Below are 6,498 nucleotides of genomic sequence, written 5' to 3' on the forward strand. Positions count from 1 at the left end.
CCATGCTTTTTTGTACTATGTGTATTCCCTCTCCTCCCTCCCTCCCTTTGTCTCTTTTCCTCCCTGTATTTCTCATAAGCATATATACACCTACACCCGTATACACATACACACACCTATGTTTCCATCAATTAAATAAAGAATAAACTCAAAGAGTTAAGTGGTCAAAATGTCATAATCTAGGCATTCAGCAAATATGTATTAAAACGTATAGTATAAAAAGTGTTCACTGTGGACATTTTAAAGATATGTTCTAAATAAATCCTAACATGCTTCAATATATTTATAAAGACATAAACTGAAATAAGAAAACAAAAATAAAGTAGTATAAATGTCATAAGTAATCTATATGGACTTGATACATATACGCTTAAAGTCATTGAAATAGATAAATATAACATGTTTGAAGAAAATAAGACCTGAACTCAGCATTGAAATTTGGAATTTGGATAGGCTAATAAAAAATAAGCAAGTATTAAAGGCCAAGGGAGCAACATCCACTAAGGCTCAGATGCAGAACGCAAACACATTCAGAGTTTGCATTGATCAGAATCAACTCACTAGAAGGAGGAAATGTCCATGAGTGGGCTTGACTGTGAGATTTAAGACCATCAGTTTATCCTGAAGATAATGTTAACAGAGTGCTGTGAAAGCTGTTTGAGAAGGTAAGAGCCATGATGAAGTGGTCATACTCAGTGCACGACAGAACGGAGCAGAAGCTGTAAGCCTGAAGGCCCGTGAGTAATTAGAAGGTAGTTGCAGTAATAAATGCATGAGATAATTAGTACCTGAGTTCCCATGATGGCAGCAGAGTGGAAAGGAAGGTAGCGGAGTCTAATATAAAGGAGGCACTTTCAGACATTAGTGTTTGACTCTAGCTAGGAAGGGAGAGGCAGAAAAACAAGGTTTTGACTCTGAGTAGTTGAGATGAAAAAGAGAGTGATTACAGAGAAGTTCAATCAGAAGAAGCAAATTAGGGAGGGAGGAGTACATGGAAGAGGATGAGTACAATATTAGCCACATTGTCTCTGAGATGTTAGGAAGAGAACAAAATGGACATGGTTAGGGCTCAAGCTGGGGCCTGAGCATTCTAGACAGTCATAAGAATACATCAGTATTTTGAAATGAAGAATATTAATGAAAACTTACGAAGATCTCAAAATGTTCCAGTCAAGAATACTCCCACTTAGGGTGGGGGTAGGAAGAAGAACCCATGGGTTAGTGGGGGGAGGGGGCAGGGGTGGGAGAAGAGATATCAGAGATCAAACTGGAATCTAGTAACCACGTTCCTAAAACCAATGTCATTGGCAGTCTTGGATACTGTATTCATTTCCTAGGGCTGAGACAACAAATTACTAGAAATTTGTTGCCTTAAAACAACTCTTACAGTTTGAAATCAAGATGTCAGCAGGATTGATTCCTTCTGGATGCTCTGAGGGAGAAGCTATTCCATGCCTCTCTCCTAGTTTCTGGTGACTGCCAGCACTCTTTGGCATGTACACCCATCATTCCAATTTCTGCTTCTTTTTCAAATAGATTTCTGTGTCTCTGCATCTTAGATCTCTCTCTTTTTTTAAGGACATTTGCTGTTGGAATTAGGGTCCACCTTCAATCTAGGATGATGTCATCTCAAGATCTTTATCTTAGTTACATCTGCAAAGACTCTTTTTAAAAATAAAATTACATTCACAGATTCCAGGAGTCAGGATTTGGAAATATCATTTTGTGGGGTGCATTATTCAACCCATTAGAGGTACTATAAAAAGGTATGTAGAGTTAAGGATATATATAGGAACATAACTTCTAATCACACCACTTGAGAATGTTAATAAAAACTCTGTGAAGTAAGCAGTTATTCCCATTTTACAGATGAAAAATTAAGGCTCATTCTGTTATCACAAAGTGTAGCTTTCTTACCCTAAAGGTATTTTCAATCCCAGTTTTTTATCTGAAAATGCATTACTGTATGCTGCTCCATAAAAGAGTGTGCAAGATTTTTAACGAGGTAGAAGTGTTTGTTTGTTAATTGTTTTGTCACTGTTGTTTGTTTTGACTGTGTTTTGCTTACTTGTTTTGATTTAGAAAAGGGCAAAGCTAACTGGGAAAACAAGGATCAATATTCTTTTTCTTCCCAGAGAAGCAAAAATATTGAAATGGACAAACTGAATGATAACCACATTGTAATTGTTGGATGGCTTAACCTTCTAAGAGATGCTATTGTTATTGTATCTATATAGAAATCTTATGTCATGCTCCAGATTCATTGTCCATTTTAGACATGTGAAATCTCCCAAAATTCAGATTGGTATTCATATTCTGGGTAATGAGCTAAATTTCTACATATTTGCAAATACAGTATTTGTTCAGTGTTACTATAAATAAACAAAGACAAAAAATTCCAGATCTATCTACTGATTTATACTATGTATTTATTAACACTAATATTATATAGTATATATTTATTTACTATATGCTATATTAATATTAATAATATATTATTTAATGATTATTAAACCTTATTTACTATGTTAATAATAAATGCCTGATGACTTCAATCAACTTAAAAGGTTAAATTGATTCTGTTTATAAACCACTGCATACGAAATACCAAAACAATTGATTTGTGTATTCAGTGAAACAATCCATTGATTGAGTTGTTTTAAAAATGTGCCCTGGAAATTTACTTGAGTTGACCAATCATTAGGGTCTACTAAAGAGAGAGAAAGTGTAGAAAATATTTGCCAGGAACACTTATTGTCTCCCAATCCCCACTTCTCCCTGGCTAATTTTACTTCTCTGGCCTCATCTGCCATGTCTGAAACAAACTGATCAAATCCTAAATATGCTTATAGAGTTTCTAGCTTTACTTAAAATATTTCTGGAAAATAACCTCTCCACCAAGATATTTTTCTGCCAAACATCCCCAGATGATTCTAGAATGGCTCAAATGTATACCTCTACCTTGAAATTTTCTCCATTACCCCCAACTATAAATAATCTCCCACCATCTTGGTGTTTTACAGGCATATCTCTTAAAATGGTTATGCTATTGACATTCACTATTGTTACTTAAGAGTATATTCTATCCCTTCTATTACATTGACATCTCCTTCAGAATACTGTGTAGATCTTGATTTCATTTCCTTGTAATAGGAGCTCAAAATGATTTCTTAAATAAATGAACACAGAGGTGAAAATGATACTTGCTACACAGAGTAAAAATGAAATTGATCCCTGTCCAGGTGGGGCAGCTATTTGTACTTATAATCCAAATTGGATTATTTGTACCAGACCAAAATCAGCTGCATTGATTTCATTTCCTTTGGTGGCCAAAATGATCCTTCTAAGTCAAGGTCACTGTTGCTTCCTCTGAAGAAAGAGGACGTTTATATTTTTTGGCTTAACTGTACTTTTATTCTGAGAAATATTTCAACATTTGTTAAATTTTAATAATTTGAAAACCAAGGAAGTAACAGAGTTGTTAGTGATCATTTGAGAAGGTTAAACACTGGGTCAAATTATGCAGTAATGAATATTTATACTTTTAATATGGTTCAGTCACTGGCATATGAATCCATATACATGGATTATAGAGTTCATATTTCTGAAACCTCCAACAGTTCTACTATTAATAATTCCTCTACTTTAAGTTTACAAATATTTAGGAAAGAATAATCTCACAATTATATTTATAAAAGTTAATAAATTCTGCTTTATCACCAACAAAATCACTTCACCATCTTGTAGAAGGAAAGTCCAAGCACAGGAGACATGTACTCGCCTTCTACCTGTAGGCCGTGTTCTGCTTGGTTGGGGCATGTGGGATTGTGATCAAATACAATTTAAAGCTTGCACCTTTCCAGAATTCACTTTCAGTTGTAGAATTGTTTATTTTTAAATTTGGATTTCTCAGCAAAACTTCATAAAACTGATATTTTAAGCAGATAAATGAAAGAAAATGTAAAGAAGGTCTCACACATGTTACCTAATCTATGATAGACTAGCAAATTGCAAAATAAAATGCATAGTGATTTTCCTGAACTCTGATATTTGAACATATGCATTTATCTCAAGATTATGATAACCAATTTTGAAGATTAGCAGTTGATAAAAAAGATTAGCAGTTGATAAAAAAGATTAGCAGATTAGTAGATGATAAAAAAAAAAGTAGAAGAATGAGTTTATTGGCAGATAACTTCAGGGCATGAAATCAAATATGCATTGCATTTTGATAGTAATGTTGATAGATTTGGTATCTTTTGAAATCAACGCATTGATTTGGTGGGTCTCTAAATATGTATGTATCCTCAAGTGCATCTGAGGCCTGATACCAACCAAAGAACTATATTAAAGACATGATAAGAAGGTCTGCCACACTGGGAATTGAGATTTATATTCAGCAGATCAAATGTCAGCAAAAACAACTTTAATTACTTATGAAAAAGAAGAGACCTGGAATTAATCCTGAATTGTGTTAGCAAAGCTATCTTTTGTTTAACTTTTTATTTCTATTTTTCTATGCAGAGACAAGTTAAGTGATAGAAGGCCCAGGGTTAGCAGGAGAGTGAAATACTTCAGGACAACAGAATAGCCTTTAAAGATTCTTTCCATTTTTGTCTCCTTCCTTTTAGCATCATTACCACATCCATCATGCTCCCCAACTATTTACCATGGTTCTCTTCTTTCAGGGAAACGTGCTCCACAGCTTATACTAAATTATCATGTATTTTATATTATCTGTCTATTTTTAAGAAGGCACCAGCTAAAAGTCTTGGGATGTTAATGTTCTAAATTTATTATATATGTGGCTCATGTCAAAAATAAGTTTTTTGGCATCCGAGTAGGTAAAATAAGTGTAAATAAGTTTTTGTGTGGATACAGCCATAGATACTGCTTTCAGTTTTTAAAAAGTTTTTATTTTTATACAACTTTCAATGGTTCCTTTCCATTTACAGTTATTACAAAATAGTGACTATTTCCCATGTTGTACAATACATCCCTGAGCCTGTCTTACATACACCACTAGTGTGGACTTCCCTCACCCCTTTATTGTCCCTCCCTGCTCCTCCCTGGTAGCTACTAGCTTTGTTCTGTATATCTTGAGTCTACTTCTTTTTGTTATATTCACTAGATGTTGTATTTTTAGGTTCCATATATTATGTACATCATATCATCCACATATAAGTGATATCATACATTATTTATCTTTCTCTGTCTACATATTTCACTTAGCATAATGCCCTCCAAGTCTGTCCATGTGCTGCAAATCCGCCTTCATTTTAAGGCTTTTATGTTCTCTCACTGTTTAAAATACACTATTATTACCCTTCTGTGGCATAGAAACTTCAATTTCTGACTTTCTTAATGTGGTTAAAACTTAAAAAGACTGAAATGCCTGTTAAGGCTCCACTATTAAACTGAAAGAGGGGTCAGGGCCTAAGAGGAACGAGCGCCTAGGAGAGCACATTAGTAACACTTCCAAGAGGCTCATCTCCAGTCTCAACAGTGCTTCCTGATTAACAGCAGGACAGACACTTTTAGCCACCTGATAATTTATCTTCTTAAACAAGATTGTTTAAAGAAAAGTTACTTTATCATGAATATTAGATCTCTTTCTTTTCTCCTCAAGCAAATAGGGGCTATTGCAAATCAAGGCAATGTATAGATTTGCTTTAGAATTCCTACATTATTCTAGATTCAACATTTAATCTGAATGCTTTATTTCCCAAGAGTTGGAGAGGTTAGAGAGATGGACCCAAGAATGGGCATTTACAGAAAAATGAGAAAATGAATTCCTCTTTTTCTCCTACTCTCCTGGCAACAAATTCTAAATAAAAAACTGGGAACAAATAGGAAATGCCTGCTTCATTACTTGTAAATCAACGTTTTATTTTACTGTGTATTTGAACAATAATCCTTGCGTAAATCTGTCTATCCATGACACGAAGTAAGAAAAACACTTTATAAGTTGACAAATATCAAAAGCACATACAAGTCTTTTCAAAATTAAATGTAACCTCTTCCCAAGTATTTTGTTGGCTTTTTTTCTCAGTGTACTCATTCTGTTTCGTTCATTTTTCTGTGGGATATTGCCCTTGTGATGCTAAACGAATAAATACATATCAATGACCTGGTTTAACGTGGAGCAATTTTGGAAATGGTGCTTATTTTCTCCCTTTTAAATGACAACTAAGCCATTTTAAGATCACATTTTATTGTATTCCATAGGTATTTGGGGAGCCACTGAAACGGAATGGGAATCGGTACTTCCAGTTTAAAGAAGCTGTATGTTTCTGATCTAAACTCTTGTTAAGAACTCTCTGAGGTACTTCATCACTGTGATTGGCTTGATGATCCTTACCAAGCCACTTTTCCCCTTGACCTGTATGTGAGCAGATCAGTAGATTGCAAGGAGAAGAAGAAAGAAGAAAGAAGAAAGAAAGAAAGAAGAAAAAAAGAAAAAGAAGAAAAAAAGAAAGAAAAAAGAAGAAAGAAAGA

The sequence above is a fragment of the Camelus ferus genome, chromosome 5 (assembly GCF_009834535.1).
Source record: "Camelus ferus isolate YT-003-E chromosome 5, BCGSAC_Cfer_1.0, whole genome shotgun sequence".
NCBI classification, from domain to species: Eukaryota; Metazoa; Chordata; class Mammalia; order Artiodactyla; family Camelidae; genus Camelus; species Camelus ferus.